The sequence below is a fragment of the Bos indicus genome, chromosome 13, assembly GCF_029378745.1.
Source record: "Bos indicus isolate NIAB-ARS_2022 breed Sahiwal x Tharparkar chromosome 13, NIAB-ARS_B.indTharparkar_mat_pri_1.0, whole genome shotgun sequence".
Taxonomy (NCBI): domain Eukaryota; kingdom Metazoa; phylum Chordata; class Mammalia; order Artiodactyla; family Bovidae; genus Bos; species Bos indicus.
In genome coordinates this window covers 1796792-1823645 of record NC_091772.1, presented here as the reverse complement: position 1 = coordinate 1823645, position 26854 = coordinate 1796792, and positions in this window count along the sequence as shown.

Here is a 26854-nt window from a genome sequence, read left to right as displayed (position 1 = left end):
GTCCTTGTTGGCTATCTATTTTATATATAGGAGTGTGTGTGTGTTAATTGTCATTGTTCAGTCAGTAAGTTGTGTCCTACTCTTTGTGATCCCATGGTATCAAACTCCTAATTTATTCATCCCACTTTTCCCCTTTGGTAACCATAAGTTTCTTTTCTACGGGTCTATTTCTGTTTTGTAAATACATTCATTCATATCAGGTTTTAGATTCCACATATAAGTGATATCACACAATATCTGTCTTTCTCTGATTTGTATCACTTGGTATGATAATCTCTAAGTCCATCCATGTAGCTGTTAATGGCATTATTCCATTTTTTTTATTGTTGAGATGTGGTTATTGTTGTTCAGTTGCTTACTCATGTACGACTCTTTGCAACCCCATGGACTGCAGCATGCCAGGCTTCCCTGACCATCACCACGTCCCAGAGTTTGCTCAAACTCATGTCCATTGAGTTGATGATATCATCCAATCATCTCATCCTCTGTTGCCCCCCTCTCCTCCTGCCCTCAATCTTTCCCAGCCTCAGAGTCTTTTCCAAAGAGTCAGCTCTGGGCATCAGGTGGCCAAAGTATTGGAACTTCAGCTTCAGTATCAGTCCTTCCAGTGAATATTCAGCATTGATTTCCTTTAGGATGGACTAGTTGGATCTCCTTGCTGTTCCAAGGGATTCTTAAGAGTCTTCTCCTACACCACAGTTCAAAAGCATCAATTCTTCAGTGAATTGAAGAAAGAAAGAATTCACTGAAGAAAGAATTGTGGTCCAGCTTTCACATCTGTACATGACTACTGGAAAAACCATAGCTTTGACTGTACAGACCTTTGTCGGCAAAGTAATGTCTCTACTTTTTAATACACTATCTAGGTTTGTCACAGCTTTATTCCAAGGAGCAAGCACCTTTTAATTTCAAGAGGGCAGCCACCACCTGCAATGATTTTGGAGCCCAAGAGAATAAAATCTGTCACTGTTTCCATTTTTCCCCCATCTATTTGCCATGAAGTTATGGGACCAGATGCCATGATTTTAGTATTTTGAATGTTGAGTTTTAAGCCAGCTTTTTAACTTTACTCTTTCACTTTCATCAAGAGGCTCTTTAGTTCTTCTGTACTTTCTGCCACTAGGGTGGAGTCATCTGCATATCTGAGGCTATTGATATTTCTCCCAGGAATCTTGATTCCAGCTTGTGCTTCATCCAGCCCAGCATTTCTCATGATGTACTCTGCATATAAGTTAAATAAGCAGGGTGACAATACACAGGCTTGGCATATTCCTTTCCCAATTTGGAACCAGTCTGTTTCTCCATGTCTAGTTCTAACTGTTGCTTCTTGACCTGCATACAAGTTTCTCAGGAGGCAGGTAAGTTGGTCTGGTATTCCTACTTCTTTAAGAATTTTCCACAGTTTGTTGTGATCTATACAATTGGCAATTTGACTTCTGGTTGTTCTGCTTTTTCCAAATCCAACTTGTAAATCTGGAAGTTCTTAGTTCACATACTGTTGAGGCCTAACTTGAAGGATTTTAAGCATTACTTTGCAAACATGTGAAATAAATGCAATTTTGTGCTAAGTAGTTTGAGCATTCTTTGGCATTGCCTTTCTTTGGAATTGGAATGAAAACTGACCTTTTCCAGTCCTGTGGCCACTGCTGAGTTTCCCAAATTTGCTGACATATTGAGTGCAGTACTTTAACAGCATCATCGTTTAGGATTTGAAATAGCTCATCCAGAATTCCATCACCTCCAGTAGCTTTGTTCATAGTAATGGTTCCTAAGGCCCACTTGACTTTACACTCCAGGATGTCTGGCTCTGGGTGAGTGATCACACTATCATGGCTGGGAAGTATTCCACTGTATATATGTACCACATCTTCTTTATCCATTCATCTGTCAATGGACATTTAGATTGGATCCATGCCTTGGATATTGTAAACAGTGCTACTATGAACACAGGGGTACATGTATCTTTTTGAATTATATTTTTGTCCAGATATATGCCCAGGAGTGGGATTGTAGGATCATATGGCAACTCTATTTTTAGTTTTTAAAGGAACCTCCCTGCTATTTTTCATAGAGGCTGTACCAATTTACATTCCCACCAACACTGTAGGAAGTTCCTTTGAGAAACTTATTTTACAGTTGGCAGATTCTTCAATGGGGCTTCCCAGGTGGCTCAATGGTAAATAATCCACCTGCCAATGCAGGAGACTCAGGTTTAATCCCTGGGGCAGGAAGATCCCCTGCAGAGGGAAATGACAACCCACTCTAGTATTCTTGCCTGGGAAATCCCATGGACAGAGGAGCCTGGCAGCCTCCAGTCCGTGAAGTCACAAAAACGTCAGACAGGACTCAGTGACTAAACAACAACAAAACTCTTCAGTAGTTCAGGACTTTTTGATATGCAAACACTGTTTTGGTCCAGCTGATTGGGCATGTCAATCCAGTTAAAATTGGCCCCTGTAGATCAGATTTCCTCAAACTTTGGTGTGTATCAGAATCATATGGAAGGCTTGTTAAAACACAAATTGCTGAACCCCATCCCCAGAGATCCTTGATAAATAGTTCTGGAGTGAGGTCCAAGAATGTGCCTTGGAAGTTCTCAGATGCTGCTGCTGCTAATTGGACAGGACATTTTGAGAAACCACACATGTAGACATACAGTGTTACTAGTTGCTCAGTCATGTCTGACCCTTTGTGACCCCATGAACTGTAGCCTGCCAGGCTCCTCTGTCCAGGAAATTCTCCAGGACAGACTATTGAAGTGGGTAGCTGTTCCCTTCTCTAGGGGATCTTCCCAACCCAGAGATTGAACCCGGGTCTCCTGAATTGCAGGCAGATTCTTTACCATCTGAGCCACCAGGGAAGCCCTGGCCTTAGCTAAATAGCATGTAACCAAGGTGGTCTCATTGTCCTGTGAAAGGACTGTGATTATTACTGTGAGTTGAAGTGACTTTTGCAGGAGTTCTAAAAATCTTTTACTCCAGGACATTCAGATACAGCCAGAGAATAAGTCACTCTGTCATAGGTTAGCAGGTCCTTTGCTGGGATAAGACTGTGCCAATTCCTGAGGCTTTTCGTGGGTCTCTCTAGAGCATTCACTTGACTAACAATCCAGTTCTATACTTTCCCTCCCAGCTTTCTATTAAATAATGAGAAAAGATGAGGATTTAGAGTAGCTGCAGCAAAGCAGTCTGAAATCTCCAGTCCCAACAATGAAAGTCTGAGACATTACAGAGAACTTATTCATCCAGTTAACAGTGTTCAATCTGAACCCTCAACAGGTCTCAAATGAATCCCTGCGGAGCCCATGAACTTAACCCGATACCAACAGAGAGTTAGTAATAATAAGGGAAAACCACTCGCTTTTTGCGAGATAAGAGCCAATGCGTTTTAAGTGCAGCATTTGCAGCCCATGCCTTGAGCATAAGGAACAAAACACTCTGACTTTTCCTGATAATTGCAATGGAGAATGAAAGGACTCTTATCAGCACTGGCCAGAAAATTATTTTCTATTCTTTTATGTAATCACCCACCTATGGATAAAGTCCACACGCCATCTAAGTATTCCCACCCAATTCTAGGTAACGCGACTTCAAGTGTTTGTTATGCACACAGTTCACTCTCCGTGGGAATCTCAAAAGCAGAAGGATGGTTTTACTTAACATATAAGCCATTGCTTGATACTCATAGCAACATTACGAGCTTTGCCAGAGCTCGACACAAGTCTAACCCCAATCTAACCAGTGTGAGCCTTGGTCCCTGAACTGTTACCGATCTACCCTTGGCCCCCCAGTAATTTTTGAAGCTTGAGGCTCCTTTTCTTTATGCCAGTGCCCCTGAATATCCTGGGTATTTTTTCTCTCTGTGATCATTCAGGACACACTTTACCTTAGACTCCTTTTTTTTTTTTTAAAGATTGAAGTATAGTTAATTTCGATGTTGTGTTAGTTCGAAGTGTACAGCAAAGTGATTTGTATTTTATCTATATATATTCTTTTTCAAATTATTTTCCATTATAAGCTATTACAGGATATTGAGTACAGCTCCCTGTGCTATACAGTTGGTCCTTATTGTTTACCTATTTTATATATAGTATCGTGCATCTTTTGATTCAAAATTCCTAATTTATGTCCCCTCCTCCCTGTTATCCCCTTTGGTAATGAAGGTCTGTTTTCTATGTCTGTGAATCTAAATTTCTTTTTTGTGAATAAATTCACTTGTATCATTTCTTTAGATTCCATATATAAGTGAGGTATGATATTTGTCTTTCTCTTTCTAACCTAACTTGATAATCTCTAGGTCAATCCATGTTGCTGCAAACAACATTATTCCATTCTTTTTGTGGCTGAGTAATATTCCATTATATATACACCACATCTTCTTTACCATTTATCTGTTGATGGGCATTTAGATTGCTTCCATGTTCTGGCTATTGTAAATAGTGCTGTTATGAACACTGGGGGTGTGTGAATTTTTTTGAATTAGAATTTTCTCCAGATATATGCCCAGGAGTGAGATTGCAGGATTATGCAGCAACTCCATTTTTAGTATTTTGAGGAAATTCCATACTGCCTGTTCTCCATAGTGGTTGCACCAACTAACATTCCCATCAGCAGTGTAGGGGGTTTCTTTTTTTCTCCACACCTTCTCCAGCATTTATTATCTATAGAATTTTTGTGATGGCCATTCTGACTGGTGTCAGGTGATACCTCATTGTAATTTTGATATGCATTTCTCTAATAATTAGTGATGCTGAGCATCTTTCCATGTGCCTGTTGACAGTCTATGTGTCTTTTTTGGAGATATGTCTATTTAGGTCTTCTGCCCATTTTTTGATTTTATATATATATATATATATTTGGTCAAGACACACTTTCTCCTAAACTTTTTTGAGGCTAAGCCCCTATAGCAGAGATGTTTTGGCCTCAAACAACATGGTTATTTCCATTTTACCATGAGTTCTCTCCCCTTCCATGTGCATATAGGAATACCACAGGGGCACCAGTTCAGGTGCATACAACAAGAATTATTGTTAGGGAAATAACAATCTCCAAGTCTACATTAATAACATCAATTTCTGCTCAGGTCCCCGGTCAGGAGGGCTCCCCTAGGACTCAGAAGCTTGCTTTTGCTCCTCCCACCAGCATGTTTATATATTCCTGCAGCCCTCCTTGGGCCGCTGCATCTGCTTTATTTCTGGAGTCTGTTTACCAGCTGTATTAAGTGGGACAAAATACGTCAATTCATTCCCAAGTATTTCAGGTTTGGACAAAAGCAGGAAAGACCAAGTTTCCTGGCACAGAAACCTCAGCAAGGCTGGGCTTAGCCTCCTTCACTTTCCTTCCATTCCTGCAGCACTGTCCCCTTCCTCCACCCTTTTTCTTCTATATCAATTCTGTTTTTTTCCCCCTTTGTAATAATCTCAAATACTTGCCTATTTCTTAGTTGTGAGGTTTCAGTCTAGGCAGGGTTAAAGTTATTCTCTTCATACTCACACTGGCTCACAAACCTCTTAGGGGGTGTGTTGTGCCAGCGATGGTAATGGAGTACAGTGGAGCGTGCCTGGGGTTTAGACCACCTGCTCCTTCTGACTATCACATCTAATCCCTGGGCCAATGCACCAGAAATCTCATGATGGTAGTTTCTTTAAAAAAATCAGTCAAATAAAATGTGTGTAACTCAGGAATTAAGCCAATTGATAATATTAACATTACTGTACACCCTCAGTAAGTGGCTTTGGATGAAATGACCACTGGTCTGGAGACTACATACACAAATACGCTGTGGGTAAATAAATAAACACCACCAGCCACATGAACATGTTTATCTCAAGCTGACCAACTTGGAGTTATTTTGAGTTTTATAGGAACCACACTGCATAGAACAAAACAAAATGTGGAGATTGAGGAAATTGTTTCAAATGGACTTTCTAGTTCAAAATTTAGTCAATGTCTCAAAAGTAAAAAAGAGTAGATTCAATAATTTGCAAGATCTAATTACCATATCTTTCTTTCTAGGATTTCAAATTTCGTATTTTTTCTCTTTGTTCAAAGCAAACTCAGATGAGACCAGTTTGAATGTTTGATTAAAAAGTTTACTAATCTTTTAAAATATGTTTAATCTGCTAATATTTGTTTATTACCTGGAAATTTAGTTCATTTACATTTATTGTCATTACTAATGTATTTGAACTCACTTATTAAATTTCATTTTGCTGTTCATCCTTGACCTATTTTTAAAACTGATTTTTTTGTTCTCTTTTCTTACTTTGTTTTGAAATAAGGTTCACCCAATTCTAACCTTTTCTCTGTACTAATTTTCTCTTTACTAAACAAATAATTAGTTTTTTTTTTTTTTTTAGAAAATACCCTGGAAATTTTAATATCACCGTTTAACCTTATAATAGCCTAAAATGAATATCAGTACATTTATCTGCTTCCTGAACAATACAATACTTTTAAGACACTTTAATCATCCACTCAAGTTATATGTTTCGTTGCTCAGGATATTGGGTCTATCTTGAATTTGTGTTTTTTATTATTGTTTACATTGTGAATATTTGTTTGGCTTTTGTATCATTTATTCATTTTTCTGGTTCACAGTCCCCTCTCATACCTTAGCTCTGCCTTTCTGGAATCATCTGTTTTCTTCTTAGAGCACATTCTTTAGGCAATCTTCAGAGTGGAATTGCTGTGAGCAAGCCCACTCATTTGTGTATGACTTTCTTTCTCTCTCTCATGAGGTACGCCATGAGTGATATAATGAAAATGTGTCGTTTAAAGTATAATGTCTAAACTAATACCCACCCAGGTTAAACTTTGTCAGTTTCTGTCTGCCTATATTTGCCCTTGTTATTGAGAGAATTTTTTTATTGAGTATAGAATTCAAGGTTGACCAATATCTTCTCTCTTAGAAGTTATTATCATCACACTTGTTTCTGTCTTCTGATATTTTTCAGAAGAAATCGGCTGTCTAAGTTTTATTTCTTTGTTGGAAATTTGTCTTTCCTTTGTGGTTGCTTTTTAGATCTTTTATTTTGTGCTTACTAAAATACATCAAAGTATATAGAATTTATTGCACTTAATGAGATTGGATCAATTTTGGAAGATGATGGCCATGATATCTTGATGGGTCACATTTTGCCTCTCCTGGCCCTCACCCACTTGATTTGCTCCTTCTGAAACTCAGTAGACATGTGCTGGAACTTCTCAGTCTACCACCCATATCTCTGAGCCTTTCATTCACAATTTCCATCTTTTGTTCTGTGAGTTGTATTTTAGATAATTTTATTAGATCTAGCTGATGCCTCAATGTTTAATCTATCCATTAGACTTCAGGTAATTTTCCAAATTTTCCTAATAAAAAATCTCTTGTTCCATTGTCATTATTTCAACATCCTTTTGGATTTTTAAAAATAACATTAAAACTTCTTTCCTATTCCATATTGGTTAAAATAAACATCTGCTGTGTTTGTCAATCTTATTCTGGTGACCCCTTATCCTGCTTTGTCCTTTATCCATCCATTAAAACCAAAGATCCAAGATTTTGCTCCCTCCAATAATTAAAGACTTCTTCACTTGCTTTACAGATCTACTTGGTAAACTTCAGCAGGGGAAGAGCAAGAAGCTGGAGTGGAGAGAAAGGACTGTCTCCTTAGACAGACCTTGTCTGATGTCCCTGCCACATGCAGCCGGAAAGCATGGTGTCTATAATAACTAAACTGAGCAATGAAGAAGTGAGAGGACCATCTGTGTCTGCATTTAAACAGGTTGTTAAAGAGAGAAAATACAGACGAGGCTTTGGGGACACAGTAACTTGGCCCACTAGTGAAATGGGCCCAGTAAAGATTAATATATGCCCAGCTGGATTAACCAGCTTTCTCTTTGGGGGAGAAACAAAGGAGAGAGGGAAAATATTGGCAGAAGTCCCCTCCTGAAAATGGCCTGTAGAAGAGACTTCCGGTTTCCCACATCAACAGTCTTTTGGCTCAGCTCTGATTTCAGCTGCAGCTGGTGTGGAGAGTTTTGTGTGAGCTCAGCCACCTTGCTGACAACACTGCATCTGAAACAAGTCGTGACTTCAGCTCTTTGCTTTGGAACCTTGTCTGAAGCCTCAGGAAGCTGCTGAGCCTTCGAGCAAGATGGTAACACTCAGCACACAGGGAGGTACAGCTGGTGGACAATCTGGCTATTTCTTTGGGAAGCTCCTAGATATGATTTTTGGGTCTTTTCTCCTGGGCTGCTGATATTCCCTGAAGACTATCTTCTACTCTCCTGCCATCTGGTAGCTAAAGTGGGAAGAAGGCAAAGTTCTCCATATTGAATACATGTTTATATCATTTCCTGTTTTCCACTAGGGAATCAGCCACGGTGATTACAAAAAATTTTCATGTCCTCATAAATGTTCACAAGACTCACCCATGGACAGAACAGTCAATGAACATTTTCTAAATGGAAGTTACAGTGTTCATCTCTGTGATTCCACGCATAATGGCCCTGGTTTTCCACAGCTGGCTATTTCTTTTGAGCTTAGCTCATCCACTGGAAAAATGTAACACATTTATTATAATCATGGTAGAGGGAAAAAAAATTTAAATGAAACCTAGATGTGTGAAAATAGCTTGATGACATTTCTCTAGCATCAAAACTAATTATTGATTGTGCTTATATTTTAAGAACTTTTTTTTATTTTGAAAAATTCAAATCTTCAAGAAATAGTGAACTTGCATATCAGTTCAGTTCAGTTCAGTCGCTCAGTCACGTCTGACTCTTTGCAACCCCATGGACTGCAACACACCAGGCCTCCCTGTCCATCATCAACTCCTAGAGTTTACTCAAACTCATGTCCATTGAGTTGGTGATGCCATCCAACCATCTCATCTTCTGTCATCCCCTTCTCCTACCACCTTCGATCTTTCCCAGCATCAGGGTCTTTTCAAATGAGTCAGTTCTTCACATCAGGTGGCCAAAGTATTGGAGTTTCAGCTTCAGCATCAGTCCTTCCAGTGAATATTCAGGACTGATTTCCTTTAGGATGGACTGGTTTGATCTCCTTGCAGTTCAAGAGACTCTTCAAGAGTCTTCTCCAATACCACAGTTCAAAAGCATCAATTCTTCGGTACTCAGCTTTCTTTATAGTCCAACTCTCACATCCATACATGACTACAGGAAAAATCATAGCTTTGACTAGATGGACCTTTGTCGACAAAGTAATGTATGCTTTTTAATATGCTGTCTAGGTTGGTCATAACTTTTCTTCCAAGGAGCAAGCGTCTTTTAATTTCATGGCTGCAGTCACCATCTGCAGTGATTTTGGTGCCCCCCAAAATAAAGACAGCCACTGTTTCCATCACTTCCCCAACTATTGACCATGAAGTGATGGGACCAGATACCATGATCTTAGTTTTCTGAATGTTGAATTTTAAGCCAAGTTTTTCACTCTTCTCTTTCACTTTCATCAAGAGGCTCTTTAGTTCTTCTTCGCTTTCTGCCATAAGGGTGGTGTCATCTGCGTAGCTAAGGTTATTGAATTTCTCCTGGAAATCTTGATTCTAGCTTGTGCTTCTTCCAGCTCAGCGTTTCTCATGATGTACTCTGCATAGAAGTTAAATAAGCAGGGTGACAATATACAGCCTTGATTTACTCCTTTTCTTATTTGGAACCAGTCTGTTGTTCCATGTCCAGTTCTAACTGTTGCTTCCTGACCTGCATACAGATTTCTCAACAGGCAGATCAGGTGGTCTGGTATTCCCATCTCCTTCAGAATTTCCCACAGTTTATTGTGGTTCACACAGTCGAAGGCTTTGGCATAGTCAATAAATAAGAAGTAGATGTTTTCTGGAACTCTCTTGCTTTTTCAATGATCAATTTGATCTCTGGTTCCTCTGCCTTTTCAAAATCCAGCTTGAACATCTGGAAGTTCATAGTTCACATACTGTTGAAGCTTGGAGAATTTTGAGTATTGCTTTTCTAGCGTGTGAGATGAGTGTAGTTGTGTGGTAGTCTGAGCATTCTTTGGCATTACCTTTCTTTGGGATTGGAATGAAAACTGACCTTTTCCACTCAGCCACTGCTGAGTTTTCCAAATTTGCTGGCATATTGAGTGCAGCACTTTCAGAGCAGCATCTTTTAGGATTTGAAATAGCTCAACTGGAATTCCATCACCTCCACTAGCTTTGTTCGTAGTGATGCTTTCTAAGGCCCACTTGACTTTGCATTCCAGGATGTCTGGCTCTAGGTTGATGATCACATGTTCGTGATTATCTGGGTCATAAATATCTTTTTTGTACAGTTCTTCTGTGTATTCTTGCCACCTCTTCTTAATATCTTCTGCTTCTGTTAGTTCTATACAATTTCTGTCCTTTATTTTGCCCATCTTTACATGAAAAGTTCCCTTGGTATCTCTAATTTTCTTCAAGAGATTTCTAGACTTTCCCATTCTATTGTTTTCCTCTATTTTTTTTCACTGATCACTGAGGAAGACCTTCTTATCTCTCCTTGCTATTCTTTGGAACTTTGCATTCAAATGGGTATATCTTTCCTTTTCTCATTTGCCTTTCACTTCTCTTCTATTCACAGCTGTTTGTAAGGCCTCCTCAGACAACCATTTTGCCTTTTTGCATTTCTTTTTCTTGGGGATGGTCTTGATCCCTGCCTCCTGTACAATGTCTTAAACCTCTGTCCATAATTCTTCAGGCACTCGGTCTATCAGATCTAATCCTTTGAATCTATTTGTCACTTGCCCTGTATAATCATAAGGGATTTGATTCAGGTCGTACGTAAATGGTCTAATTGTTTTCCCTACTTTCTTCAATTGAAGTCTGAATTTGGCAATAAGGAATTCATGATGTGAGCCACAGTCAGCTCCCGGGCTTGTCCTTGTTGACTATATAGAGCCTCTCCATCTTTGGCTGCAAAGAATATAATCAATCTGATTTCTGTGCTGACCATCTGGTGATGTCCATGTGTAGAGTCTTCTCTTGTGTTGTTGGAAGAGGGTGTTTGCTATGATCAGTGCATTCTCTTGACAAAACTCTATTAGCCTTTGGCCTGCTTCATTCTGTACTCCAAGGCCAAATTTGCCTGTTACTCCAGGTGTTTCTTGACTTCCTACTTTTGCATTCCAGTCCTCTATAATGAAAAGGACATCTTTTGGGGGTGTTAGTTCTAGAAGGTCTTGTAGGTCTTGATAGAACCGTTAACTTCAGCTTCTTCAGCGTTACTGTTCAGGACATAGACTTCAATTACCGTGATATTGAATGGTTTGCCTTGGAAATGAACAGAGATCATTCTGTCGTTTTTGAGATCACACCCAAGTACTGCATTTCGGAGTCTTTTGTTGACTGCGATGGCTACTGCATTTCTTCTAAGGGATTCCTGCCCACAGTAGTAGATATAATGGTCATCTGTATTAAATTCACCCATTCCAGTCCATTTTAGTTCGCTGATTCCTAAACTGTAGCTGTTCACTCTCACGCGGAAGTGGAAGTGGAAGCATTTGACCACTTCCATTTTGCCTTGTTTCATGGACCTAGTGTTGTAGCCACGCGTTCCGGGAAACAAACTCACTCAGAAGGACAATGCAGATGGTGGAGTGCAGTTTATTACACCGGTGGGCCCAAGGCAGAGTCTCCTCTTAGCCAAGGACCCTGACCACACTTGTAAAAATCTTTTATACCCCATGTGTATGTGTCTGAACCCACCACTCCAAATTCCTTGAGACTTACATAAACCAAGGAAAATACAATCCCAATAACCCCATGATTCACGTGGCTATGTGCTCAAACAGTCAAACAATTAGCCAATAATCAATAAACCTGAGGTTACACTCCAATAGATACAGAAAAATTTATGGCCTGTCTGGAGGAAGGGGTGATTAGTGTATGTTTTCTCTCAGGTGATGAGTAACCTAGATATGATCTTCAAGCTTCCTGGGTCTGGAGGGGGTCTTATCCTTCTGTTGTTGTTTTCATAAGCACTAAACACAGGATTCAGAGTCCATTGGAAAGGTGGCTGAGCATGATCAGCATGAACAGGCCCAAGATGGAGCCCAGGCCCTATGAATTCCTTCTTCACTAGCATTCCAGGTTCCTATGCAGTGTTGCTCTTTACAGCATTGGACTTTACTTCCATTACCAGTCACATCCACAACTGGGTGTTGCTTTCGCTTTGGCTCTGTCACTTCATTCTTTCTGGAGTTATTTCTGCAATGATTTCAGTAGCATATTGGACACCTACTGACCTGGGGAATTCATCTTTTAGTGTCCTATCTTTTTGCCTTTTCCTACTGTTCATGGGGTTCTCAAGGCAAGAGTACTGAAGTGGTTTGCCATTCTCTTCTCCAATGGACCACATTTTGTCAGAACTGTCCACCATGCCCCATCCGTCTTGGGTGGCCCTACATGGCATGACTCATAGTTTCAGTGAGTTAGACAAGGGTGTGGTCCATCTAATCAGATTGGTTAGTTTCCTGTGATTGTGGTTTTCAGTCTGTTTTCCCTCTGATGGAGAAGGATAAGAGGCTTATGGAAGCTTCCTGATGCAAGAGACTGACTGAGGGGAAAATTGGGTCTTGTTCTGATGGGTGTGGCCATGTTCAATAAATCTTTAATCCATTGTGTTCCCTCCCTGTTATCTACCTGGGGCCAAACTATGGTGGATGTAATGAAGATAATGGCAACCTCCTTTGAAAGGTCCCATGCATGAACTGCTACAGTCTGTGCCCCCAGCCCTGTATCAGGCCACCACTGACCCATGCCTCCGCTGGAGACTCCTAGATATTCACGGGCATGTCTGGGTCAGTCTGCTGTGGGGGTCAGTGCTCCTTTCTCCTGGGTCCTGGTGTGCACAAGGTTTGTGCCCACCAAGAGTTTGTTTCCCAGTCCTGTGTACGCTGTATGGTACAGCTCTGGCAGCTCTATGGTGGGGTTAATGGCGACCTCCTCCAAGAGGCTTTAAGCTTCTTTATACCCAGGTCTGCCGCACCCAGAGCCCCTGCCCCTGTGGGAGTCCACTGCTGACCCATATCTCCACAGGAGGCACTCAAACACAGTTCTGTCTCAGTCTCTGTGGGGTCTCTGGGTCCTGGTGTGCACAAGATTCGTTTGAGCCCTCTGAGTATCTCTGGCAGGTATGAGGTTTGATTCTAAAGGCGATTTGCCCCTCCTATCATCTTGCTGGGGCTTCTCCTTTGTTTCTGAACGTGGGGTATCTCCTCACAGTCACTTGAGCATGACACTGCCGCCGCTCCAGCACCTACCATATGAGGAACTTCCATATATCCTTCACTTAAACACTTAAATTCATCAGTTAACTTTTTGCCACATTTACTTTTCCTTTCTTTCTCTTTTTCTGTCTGTTCCTCTTTCTGTCTTCTCTGTTTGTTTATATATATGTATGTCTATATGCATACATACACATATGTATTTTATGAACCACTTGAGAGTAAGTTGTTAACATTACCTTCTTTCCTAAATACTTTTGCTAGTATTTGCCCAGACAAGTGTGTTCACTTACATAACCATAGTACAATGATCAAAATCAGAAAATACAGCATTGACATAAGATTATTATCTCATGTAGAATATATATTCAAATTTTGCTGATGGTCTTGATGTCTTTAATAGCAATATTTTCCTCTTACAGTGTCTACTATAGTATCAGGTATTTTATTTAATTGTTGTATCTTTTTAGTCTCTTTTAATCTGGAAAAGATCATCAACCTTTTTTTGTCTCTCAAGACATTGAAATTTTTGAAGCACACAGGCCAATTTTGTATATAATCTGCTGACATTAAAAAATAGTTTTAAAAATAGCTGATTTGAGAATGAGTAGTACTTCAAATCCATAGGCACAGTTGTAGTTTCTTTAGAATATGTCAGTTTGTGGTTTGAATTTTGCCAAGTTCCTCATCCTTTTGCCTTTAAATTGTACTGTATGGAGACACACACATGCGCGTGCGCGCACACACACACATACACACACACACACATGTTTCAATTAGGAGAAAATAAATGAACTCAGGGCTTTGAGACATTCCCTAATATAACTGCATAATTGGGGTCAGTGCTGTGGTGCCCCACAAAGCTGTGGTAGGAATCACTGGCTTATTGTGAAACACAGGACATATAGATCTGAACATATCTGGCAGATCAACAATCTCAAAAACCTTTAAGTCACACATCTGGAAATAAAACTTAAGGTAATATATAAAATTAAGATTGTGTCAAGAAAAGGCATACTAAAACCAAAAAAAAAAAAAGTTTACTTGTCTACTTAGAGAATAAGACTGGTGATCCTATACAGTTCACATGAACAATGATATATGGTAACCTACTTTTTATATGATTTCCCTTTAGAACTAAAATCCCAGTTATGATGAAGAAAAAGGATATTGCTTATTAGAAGGACATTTCAACATCCAAGCACAGAAGACAAGCTACATCTCCAGCAGCCCAGCTCCCCGAGCTTTGCCAACCAGTACATTTCAGTAGAACTAAAGCTCAGTCCTTGTGATACCTTTGAGGAACAATTGCCAGAGGATTTCCTCTTGAGGAATTTGATTTTCATACCAAAGCGAAAGACAAATATGAAACCAAAGTGGATAAGAAAGACAAAGAGCTGCCAGTGGTGCTTAATCTCTGGACTCCTACAGGTTAATGGACTGGCAAGCAGAAACAGGTAAGTGATATTGATTCTAAAAGCCTCCAAGTGTGGAGTTTTCTGGTTTGTTCTGTGTTCTGTGTAAGTAGAGATAATGTGATTAGAAGGAATCAAGCATTCATTCAGTCCTGTCTTTGAATCATATCACGCTCCAAAGTAATTTTTCAGACAGTGGTTTTGAACATTTTAGACATCTCTATCCTACCACTCCATACATTGTACTCTCTTAATTACGTTATATCAACTGCATTATAATTATGTCTAACTTCAGGACATTTCTGCTTTGTTTTAAAACTATATTGATTACTCAAAACTCTGTACTGAGTGGCTCAGAATTTGTTCCAACTGCTTGTACTAATGTCAGCAACTGAATTAAGCAAGTGTCTGTCGGATTCGGGGAAATAGAAACTCTCTCAATAAACTGCAAGGCATTCCAGATCAAAGGAGTGAAGGGAACTGCTGTTCATAGCCCTTTCTCAAGAAATACTATTATTCAATTTGACCTGAAGCCATAAGAAGATGCTGTATAATATATGTTTATAGAGTGTGTAGTTTAACATGAGGTAGCATTATAAAACAGGAGAAGGCAATGGCAACCCACTCCAGTACTCTTGCCTGGAAAATCCCATGGACGGAGGAACCCAGTAGGCTGCAGTCCATGGGGTCGCACTGAGTCGGACACGACTGAAGCGACTTAGCAGCAGTAGCAGCAGCAGCATCATAAAAAGGAAATTACAAAGTTGTATTCAGCTTGATGTTCTTATTAATGTTTGTTACCTTTCTTTTTCTGTTGAGTTGGTTCTCTACTAGGAAGATAGCATTGGTCTTTTTCTATTTTTGATTTAAATGAAAAATAGTGAAAACATTCACAGCAATTTAACATTTTTTATTTGTGACTCTTACCTGCAGAGACAGTGCACTAAAGTAAGAGACTTTGGTCACATAAGTGAATAATTCATTCGATTACCTCATGCCTATCCTTCCCTTTACAATTTTAATGAAATTGTAGAAACAAAATGACTTTTGATCCAATGGATTTAGTGCCTTTGAGAGAACTAAAAATACAAGTTATCTATAAAATATTTTTGGTTTGTTTGAATGGAAGGATAAAGACAAGGGTGGAACTCAAATTGCCTTCTTTTCTTGAGAGGCTAGGAGATGAAACTCAGAAACACTGAAGGGTTTTAGATATATTGCAAAGACAACATCAATAACAGAAACTCCACAGCCTCCCTTTTTCCCCATGAAATGTTCTTGTTTTATTTTTGGAGCCACTTTTCTCCTGTTCTAGCAGCAGAATATAACTCACAATAAGCTTTTCATTCAGGTTGAAAACTGAAGGTTTAGGAAAGTGTTCATGCACTAAACCCAGAAGACCATCATGCTGGAAAGGGTATGTGATCCCCAAGTTAGGAGTAGGAAAAAGCGTTGGAGGAATGGGGACGTTGAAAAGATGTTTTCAAACCTTTTAAACGTCTGTTACAACTAGGAAGTATCTTAGTTTGGGGCTCAGTTCAGTTAGTTAAAATGCTTTCTTCCTTGTTAATTCTCTTTCTTCTTTTCTCACTAACCTCTCCTGTCTTCCATTCCCGCTACATGATGGTATATTGACAACATTAAAGAGAGTACACACACACACACACACAAAAGAACACACTGGTGAACAAGATGAGCCTATTGTGGCTGAAACCCAGTGGGAAATAATCAAAAATGAGAGTAAAGACCTGACCTGGAGACCCATTATCCCACAGGTCAGGGGCCAGCGAGCTACAGTCCATGGGCCAAATCCTGCCCTTGGTTTTTTTGTAAGTAAAGGTTTACTGGAATATAGCTGTACCCATTTGTTTACATATAATCTATGGGTGCTTCCAGGGAACAATGGCAGAGGAGTAGTAGTGACAGAGACCATACGGCCGGCCATGCCTAAAATATTTATTATCTGGCCCATTACAGAAAGCATTTGCTGACCCCAGCTAAAAGCCAAATGTTATTTTCCAAAGGGTGGTTCCAGACCAGCAGACCCAGCATCTACTGAATCTAGTAATTTGACAGAATGCAAAATTTCCAGCCCCCTCACAGACCTACGGAATAAAAGTGTCTGGAGTTAGGGCCCACAGTCTGTGTTTTAAACCCTCTGGGTAATTTTGATGCACTTTAAGACCCCCTGGGTCAGAACATCTCAACCAGATGTTGCTAATGAGTTGCAGGTGTGCCAAAGATATTAGGCTAGGGGCCATGTGGCTGGCATCATGTGGGACTCCAAAGGATCACAATCTGGGCAGGACATAATTAAAATTGTATTTTACAAGTTAATTTGGGCAGATCGATGATGATTTTCATACTGAATGAATTTCCTGTCACTCTCAGAGACTATTTTATAATAACAAAAAATAACATTTTGTAACATTTTATGTGTAAAAGTAGTTCAGGGGGGGTCTCAAAAGGAATTTTTGACTTGAAAATGTTCCTGCACAAGTGGAAGGCACATGTTTATGTGTGTGTTTGTGGATTTAATACCTTTTTATTCAAGAAAGAGAAATATCTTTAAGGTGGATTCAGTAGAGGGATATATGTTTATTTTTTAAATATCCTCAGTGCAACCCTGTTATATCATACTTTGTTGTTCAGTTACTAAGTCACGTCTGACTCTCTGCAACCCCATAGATTGCAGCATGCCAGGCTTCCCTGTCTTTTACTATCTCCCAAAGTTTGCTCAAACTCATGTTCATTGAGTCAGTGATGTCATCACACCACACTTTAAATAAACATTACCTATGACAATCTGGACAAGATAAATTAGTCCAGGGTTGCAAGATATTCAGTAAGCAATTTACTTGGAATAGTAGTCTTCTTACTTGCACCTGAATAGGATTCCACTGACAATAATTCACTGCAAGTCATATTTTCAGAACACTTTTGTTGCTTTCAGCAAAGCACACCTATAAGCTAGCATTCATAACTGGCAAGTGCACCATTGAATGTAAACTCAGTTCAGTTCAGTTGTTCAGTCATGTCCAACTGCGACCCCATGAATTGCAGCACACCAGTCCTCCCTGTCCATTACCAACTCCTGGAGTTCACCCAAACTCATGTGCATTAAGTTGGTGAGGCCATCCAGCCATGTCATCCTCTGTCATCCCCTTCTCCTCCTACCCCCAATCCCTCCCAGCATCAGGGTCTTTTCCAATGAGTCAACTCTTTGCATGAGGTGGCCAAAGTATTGGAGTTTCAGCCTCAGCATCAGTCCTTCCAATGAACACCCAGGACTGGTCTGCTTTAGGATGGACTGGTTGGATCTCCTTGCAGTCCAAGGGACTCTCAAGAGTCTTCTCCAACACCACAGTTCAAAAGCATCAATTCTTTGGCACTCAGCCTTCTTCACAGTCCAATTCTCACATCCATACACGACCACTGGAAAAACCATAGCCTTGACTAGACAGACCTTTCTTGGCAAAGTAATGTCTCGGCTTTTGAATATGCTATCTAGGTTGATCATAACTTTCCTTCCAAGAAGTAAGAACCTTTTAATTTCATGGCTGCAGTCACCATCTGCAGTGATTTTGGAGCCCCCCAAAAATAAAGTCTGACACTGTTTCCACTGTTTCCCCATCTATTTCCCATGAAGTGATGGGACCAGATGCCATGATGTTAGTTTTCTGAATGTTGAGCTTTAAGCCAACTTTTTCACTCTCCTCTTTCATTTTCATCAAGAGGATTTTTAGTTCCTCTTCACTTTCTGCCATAAGGATGGTGTCATCTGCCTATCTGAGGTGATTGATATTTCTCCCGGCAATCTTGATTCCAGCTTGTGCTTCTTCCAGCCCAGCGTTTCTCATGATGTACTCTGCATAGACGTTAAATAAGCAGGGTGACAATATACAGCCTTGAGGTACTCCTTTTCCTATTTGGAACCAGTTTGTTGTTCCATGTCCAGTTCTAACTGTTGCTTCCTGACCTGCATATAGGTTTCTCAAGAGGCCGGTCAGGTGGTCTGGTATTCCCATCTCTTTCAGAATTTTCCACAGTTTCTTGTGATCCACACAGTCAAAGGCTTTGGCATAGTCAATAAAGCAGAAATAGATGTTTTTCTGGAACTCTCTTGCTTTTTCCATGATCCAGCGGATGTTGGCAATTTGATCTCTGGTTCTTCCGCCTTTTCAAAAACCAGCTTGAACATCTGGAAGTGCACGGTTCACATACTGCTGAAGCCTGGCTTGGAGAATTTTGAGTATTACTTTACTAGCACGTGAGATGAGTGCAACTGTGCGGTAGTTTGAGCATTCTTTGGCATGGCCTTTCTTTGGGATTGGAATGAAAACTGACCTTTTCCAGTCCTGTGGCCACTGCTGAGTTTTCCAAATTTGCTGGCATATTGAGTGCAGCACCTTCACAGCATCATCTTTCAGGATTTGAAATAGCTCAACCGGAATTCCATAACCTCCACTAGCTTTGTTCATAGTGATGCTTTCTAAGTAAGGCCCACTTGACTTCTCATTCCAGGATGTCTGGCTCTAGGTGAGTGATCACACCATCGTGCTTATCTGGGTCGTGAAGATCTTTTTTGTACAGTTCTTCTGTGTATTCTCACCACCTCTTCTGAATGTAAACTAGCGAGTAGTAAAAGTGCTCATCCATCATAAGGATGGAGAATGTGGACTCTTCAGTCATGTAGAACAGGGCCACAGGAAAACATTGGACTTGGGAACTGGGTCTATAGCTTACCCACGCTGGGTCTTCATGTTTCTTTCTGCAAATCTCTGTCCTGGAATTTAGGCCTGCTCTAGGACCCTCAGAACTATCTCAGGAGAAGTCAGGTTATTTGGATCAACGATGCTCTGAGAACCCCTGGTGGCTTTTGAGTGTCTGGGAATTTCTGCAGTGTTCAGGGTCTTGCCCAATGGGTGCCTCTGGGTCCAGTTTGGCCTAAAACAACATTTGGGTCGGCACACCCTGCAAATCCTATCCCCACTCACCAAGTACACACACACACAACATGGAAACATGAGGGCGTGTAGCCCCCTAATGCCTGTGGGGTGTGAGATGGAGCCATAGACTCTCCAGAAGAGAAACTGCTCAGGACCACTTCAGACACTTCATGGTCAGGCTAAGATAATGGTGTTTAAACCTCATTTCTCCATACCTAACTATGAGGGCCTTTGTGAGCATTAACCCCTACAATTTCGTCTTACAAATCCAAAGTTGAGCACAGAATGCAAATGTTCAGAATAGAAATGCTCCCCACCAAAATATATCAAGAATTATGGACATTACATGTCATGCCCGTTCCAACATGTAGCTAAATCTCTACAGTTCACTTAAACTCATGTTTCTATCATTCCCCCAAATAAAATAATATATAAATAATTAACAAGCTATCTGCTATTCCAAACTAACCAAATTTATGTGATTGAGCTTTGCTTGTCTTTTTGGCTTTATTTTATTTTTTCTATAAATGTAAATGTGCATATTAAAGAAGAAATTCTGCTTTAATTAGGCAGAAAATTATAGAAAATTGCATAAGACGAGAGTTAGCAACTTACAGCATGTTGTCCAAATCCAGCCAGCCCCTGATCTCTAAGTAAACTTTCACTGGAACACAGTCATGCTTATTGATTTACATATTTTCTAGGATAGCTTTTTTAGCATTGGGTTGGTCAAAAATTTCATTCTGGTTTTCTGTAAGATCTTATAGTAGCTATTCTTGAGTATTTTCTGGACATGCCAGGCTGTGAGTAATCTTATTTTTGTTTCAGCTACTTGGGCACCAATGCATTGGTTAGGGTGGGGGGCCCAGGAGTGTTGTGTTTCTCAAAGGATAAATCCAGGTTCTTTATACCCGATTTATCCTGAGATGGTTGCCACTGGGGGATCTTGGTAAAACTTGTCATTGCCTTCTGATAAATTTATCTCAAATCCAATTGCAACTCCTTAAATGGTGTGTCCAACAATGTCATAGAGTGTTGAAATGGACTTTGGAATAGGCAAGGCTCTTTCTCTCCCCTTCTCTTGAAAGCTCTTCTGTATTTATACACTCCTTATATTTTCTTCATAGTACCAAGAAATGCCTTCAGACAGGGTCTTCAGTGTGCTCATGTGGAAAGAGGCCAGATGGATATCTTGAAGTCACCGTTTGTCACTAAGATGGCTGTCTTGGTATTTCATGGCATTTAAAAATACTTATTTATTGTTAACTGTGCTGCACCTCCGCTGCTGCACAGGCTGTCTCTAGTTGTGGTGAGCGGGGGCTCTTTTCCAGTTGCAGTGCCTGGGCTTCTCCGTGCAGTGGCTTGTCTTGTTACGGAGCGTGGGCTCCAGGGTGTGTGAGCGTCAGCAGTTGCTGCGTGTGGGCTTAGTAGTTGCGGCTCCCAAGCTCTAGAGCTCAGGCTCAGTAGCTGTGGCTCACGGGCTCAGCTGCTCCTCGGTATGTGGGATCTTCCTGGTCAGGGATTCAACCCCTGTCTCCTGCACTGGCAGGTGGATTCTTCACCACAGAGCCACCAGAGAAGCCCTCATGGCATTTTTATATTTTGATTTTTCTTTTCTGATTCAGGGAAAGTCAGCTATAGGATTTCAGTATGATGCTTTCTATGGTTCAACAGGTATTAGGATGGGTCTGAGAGTATGCATCTAACAAGCTCCCAGGGAATGTGCTACCGCTGGTCCATGGACCACACTCAGTACCACAGTTACCTGGTCACTTTTAGAGGCAGGAGAGCATTTTCTCATTTGCTGCTTTCTAGGATCAGGTCTTTCAGAGAAGGAGATGGCACCCCACTCCAGTACTCTTGCCTGGAGAATCCCAGGGATGGCGGAGCCTGGCGGGCTGCCGTCTATGGGTTTGTACAGAGTTGGACATGACTGAAGCGACTTAGCAGCAGCAGCAGCAGGATCAGGTCTTTACTATACATCATTTGTGAAAACATCTATTACTCACGTGAGTTCTCACAGTGAGTCTAACGAAGGCTTAATGTTAAATAAATTGTGACTATTCAAAACCAAATAGGTTAGAAATCTTTGGAAAGGACTGGAGAAGGTGATGAATGGGGAACAGAGACGAACACGCTTCAACTGCTGTTCATCACTAACCTTTGGACTTTTTCCGTACATTTTTCTCATTTAAGTCTTCCAAAAAGGCTCCGAGGTAAGCATTATGGTCCCCATTTTATAATAATAAGGAGCCAAATCACAAGCTCATAACCATCCAAAGCAAAATGTGGGGAATTCTACAGGAAAAATGACCTCATTTCTTTAAAAAAAAAAATAGCATGAAAAAAGGAGGAGGAGCAGGAACTGTCACAGATAAAGGCTTAAAAGAAACAAAGCAAACAAAATCAAGATTTTGTTTGGAACCTGATTTTACCAAAAGCAAGCAAAACAAACCCCACAAAACCCAGGAATAGACACATTTGAGACACTGGTAAAATGGATTGGGGACTGAATATTAGCTATTAAGAAATTCATTAGGTGTGGTACTGTTGTTACAATTATGTTATAAAATAGAGCTCTTATCTGTCAGAGGTTGATTGGCAAAATTATATCTTGTCTGGATGGGCTTTAAAATATTCTACCAAAATATAATAAATTAAAAGATAAAAATGAGTGTAAACAAGAATAAAAGAAAGAATCAACAGTGGCAGAATATTGATTGATTTTACTTTTTAAAGCTATTTTGAAGCAATTTTGGATTTAAAGAAAAGTTGTGCTATTTTTAAACACAGGGTCCTGAATATATATTGCCTAACTTCCCCTAATGTAAACATCTTATGTAACTGTGCTACTATTGCTGCTGCTGCTGCTAAGTCGCTTCAGTCGTGTCCGACTCTGTGCGACCCCATAGACAGCAGCCCACCAGTCTCCCCCATCCCTGGGATTCTCCAGGCAAGAACACTGGAGTGGGTTGCCATTTCCTTCTCCAATGCATGAAAGTGAAAAGTGGAAGTGAAGTCTCTCAGTCGTGTCCAACTCTTTGCGACCCCATGGTCTGCAGCCTACCAGGCTCCTCCGCCCATGGGATTTTCCAGGCAAGAGTACTGGAGTGGGGTGCCATCGCCTTCTCTGGAGTTGTGTCTACTTTTCTCAATTCTAAACCCTCAGAAGAAGTTACAGTTGCTGATTCCTGGTTTTCACTGTTCCAAAGGAAAGAAATAATTTACTAACACTAGGTGATTTGAATTACTTGAAAACCCCACAGTTTTATACTAAGGAACTGACATGTAAGTTCTTTGAGTAGCTTGGCACGATTCTTGACCTAGAGATGAGAGGCTACTAGAAGAGAGAGATGTGCAAATTTAAAAATGACAATACAATGAGGTTAATGCTGCAGTGGAAGTACATATAAGGTTCATAGGTATGATACGGAAGGAAATGTCACCCAGAGTGGTTGACATGAATCCTTCATTGTGTCTCAAAGCATCCATTTTAACCACTAGGCTGTTGAATTTTAGGGTGGAGGGTGGATCTGGTTACTTACCAGGAATGTTGGGTGGAGGACGTGTGTATACATACCTTCTGCTCTTCTGGTTAACCTGTGTGTAACCAGAAGTCTGGAAGTCACAATGTTTAGAGTAATTAAATGAGTAAAACACAGCTGGATTTATCATAGAACAATGGAAGAGCCACACTTTCCCCCTATAATATGCACAAGTAATGCCAGAAAAGTGCTACACAAATGAAGTCAGAATTTTAAATGGTCATGTCTATTTGCCATTAGCCATCTGGAACATATAATAAGAGGAAATCCATTAGAAGGAAACATTCAAATATACTTGGCTTTCAAAAGTTGGAAGAACAGCAGAACCAGTTCCTATTTGGACTGGAGTTTGTTTATTTTGCTTATTTGAAATCAGAGCCAAAGGCCCTAATAGTTTTGACTAACTCTAAGTGTTTCTTTGTTTCTGTATATTTGGGCTGGACCAGTATCTGCAAATGAGACTTTGCAGATGGCAGATGACTTTCCTGTCTACTTTCAAGGACCTTCAAAATTTCTGGGAAATCGTTGCTGAAGTCAGGTCTTCTCCAAAAAGCTGCCTCTGCATCATGAGAAGAAAAAGCATTATTTAATTCATAACCATTTACAGAGTCCCTGCTGTGCACGTAGGATCATTGTTGTGCTGTGGAAAAGAGGTGTGAGGTGTCAGCATGGGTAGAAATAAATGTGAAAAGAGTAAACCTTACCCTCAAAAAGTCTATGCTCCACTAGGGGAGATGAGTATATGCCTGAGTCCCTTCACTTTGCCAAGGGAAAGTGGGAGAGAAGGGCAACCCAGTAGCTGAACGGTATTGCAGAGGGTGCACATTTCCCCCGCCTCCCAGGAACACGGTTGAGCACCGAGAGCCTTCCTCATCCGAGTCATATCACCACCAGGCCAGGCAGGGGCCCCATCATGCATTTTATCCCTTCAGGGTTGGAAGCGATAGGAGAGCCTTAGGACTTATGGCCTTGGACAGATGTTTGCCTTTGACACTGGGAGGATGTCCATGGTGTCTCTGCTGGAAATTGTAGAGCTGGGATTAAAAATCCAAATCTGGTTGACTTAAAGTCTCATAGCTCAGGTCCTGGCACTGATACAAATCAGTAAGGCACTTATTCTCTGACCCCAGATTTTTCATTGGCAAATTAAGAGACTTGAAATCAGTAGTTTGAAACTTTTTTTTAAAAAAGACAATATAATACTTCGTTCAGATAAAATATTACTCAAGCCCAGGATGGAAAACAGATCAAAATAAACTACTTAGACTGAAGCCTGGATGAGAACCAGAGCCCTGATCTCCATCTCATTCTGTAGGAGTTCTGTGTGTTCTATTGTGTTATTTTTCAGAAAAGACTCCCTCTCCTCTACCCGTCCCATGGGAGAGTATACTTTACCACTCCACTGATGTTGAACTTGCTTACAAAGCGAGGACTTGCTTTGGCCAATGAAGTAGAAGTAGACATGCCATCCCTCACATTCAAAAGGAGCTTCCACAATCGAGATGGCTTTGTATCTTGCACTCCTGGACTCTGTTGTGAGAAAAGTATGCCCCAGGCAGTAAGTGCTCTCTAAGCCTGGAAGGAAAGACAGGTGGAGCAGACATGAGTTTTACTCTTAGTCTGGAGCAGAACCTGCATGACCAAACTGCAAACCCACGAGTAAGATATAAAGGTTTGCTTTTGAAGGGCATTGAGATTTAGGGATGCTTGTTACACTGCCTAATTACAGCAAAGGGCAACTAATATAAGGTTCTTAAACATAGTCTCAGAACCTGTGTCACTCAGATTATAGATCTAACTGATGGAGAAAAGTAACAATCTAAAATACTAAGCAAAAAACACAACAATGATAACAACAAAACCCCACATTTATTCCACTGATAGTGTCCTTACCAGATAATAAAGTAGTTTTTGCTGCTTAGATGCCTAGTGTTGCTCTATTTCCATGTTTTATTTACCAGATACTACCTACTTTATCATGTAGTACCTACTCTGGGAGCTGCCCCCAACTCAGGTGGATGCACCATACTTTGTAATGCATCACCTGGAGTTTTTCTTCTTTATGGCTCACCCTAAAAATACACTATATGCTTCCTCAGGGCAAAGTTCAGCCTGGAGTATAGAGAGTCAAATAACAATGAGAATAGATAATATTTACTGAGCACTTGCTGCAGAAATACACTATTTCCAGAATGTTACGCTAACTCATTTAACCTTTTCAAGCATTTTATTATGCGTTTTTTTGGTAAATGAGGAATGAGGCTCAGAGAAGGTAAGGAACTTTCTGGAGGTCAAGCAGCCAGGAGATGGCTAAAACAGGTTTCAAATCAGGCAGAATGCCTAGCATGGCTTCTGAGTCAAGCTCTTCATCTTACCAGGGGTTCCTCATCTGGCATCCACAGACCCCTGAGTCCGTGAATAGAATCCAAGGGGGCCTTTTTATAGGAACGGGGAAAATTCTGTCTTTTAATACTTTTAACTGAATTGTAGCACTTCCTTCAATTGTGAATGTAGGCTGCAAACCACAGCCATGTTTTCAGAATCTGGAACTTTGTCACAAGGACGCATCATAGATATATATTTTTTTACATAGCAGTTGTGGCTGCTCTCTCGAAACACTGCTTACATTCTCCACTAGTAATTAGCAGTTTCAGTAGCTATCACACCTATCACTCCATGCTGTTTTTCAAATATTTTAACTGTTTAAAGAAACTGTTTTTCTTTGTAATCCTTTGTTTTAAATTTACACATTTAAAAAGCATTCCTTTTTACATTTTTAGTTTATATTGAGTATATTTGATTAACAATATTGTGTTAGTTTCAAATGTATAGTAAAGTGATTCAGTTATACCTATACATGAATCTATTCTTTTTCAAATGCTTTTCCCATGTAGGTTATTACAGAATATTGAAAAGAGTTCCCTGTGCCATATAGTAGGTTGTTGTTGGTTATCTATTTTAATATTCTGAATGAAGCACTGAAACATGCTGCACCATAACGAAACCTCAAAATCATCATATTAAATGAAAGAATCTAGCCACAGAGAACCAGGTATTATATGATTCCATTTATATGAAATGCCCCAAAGTAGGCAAATCCATAGAGACCGAAAGCAAATCAGTGCTTGCCAGAGGCTAGAGGAAGGGAGACGGAAGCGACTGCTGAAGAATATGGGGCTTCACCTGGGGATGAAGAAAAATGCTCCAAAATTAGATTCTGGTGATGGTTGCACTCTGTAATTATATTGAAAACAACTGAATTGTGCATTTTAAACACATGAGCTTTATAGCGCAGAAATTATATCGCAATAGAATTGTGAAAACAACAGCACATTATTCTGAGAAGGGGATCACAGGCTTCTGCAGAATCCGGTTGGGTCCCTCCGCAGATTCTGGTGGGAATGCAAAGTCAGAATCCCAGCCTGCGGCTGTGCCTGACGAATATGCAGGGGCGTTCCGAGTTAAATTTTCTAAAAAGTGCTAGCTATCATGAATTTAAGTAATTGGATTGACACTATGAAATAAACCATTGACAGGATGATGTGAACACCAGGGGAAAGCTCCCAGGTCACTTTAAGAGGACCGGGGTCTAGTGTCCAACGGATCAAATATCCGTTGCTCTTTTATCGGGGCATCAAATTTCCTTTCACTTCTTGAGTTAAGACCCTGCTTCCCAGGAAGCCCCAGGGGCAGGAAACAGTGACTTCCTTTCCTTTCCTTTCCTGCC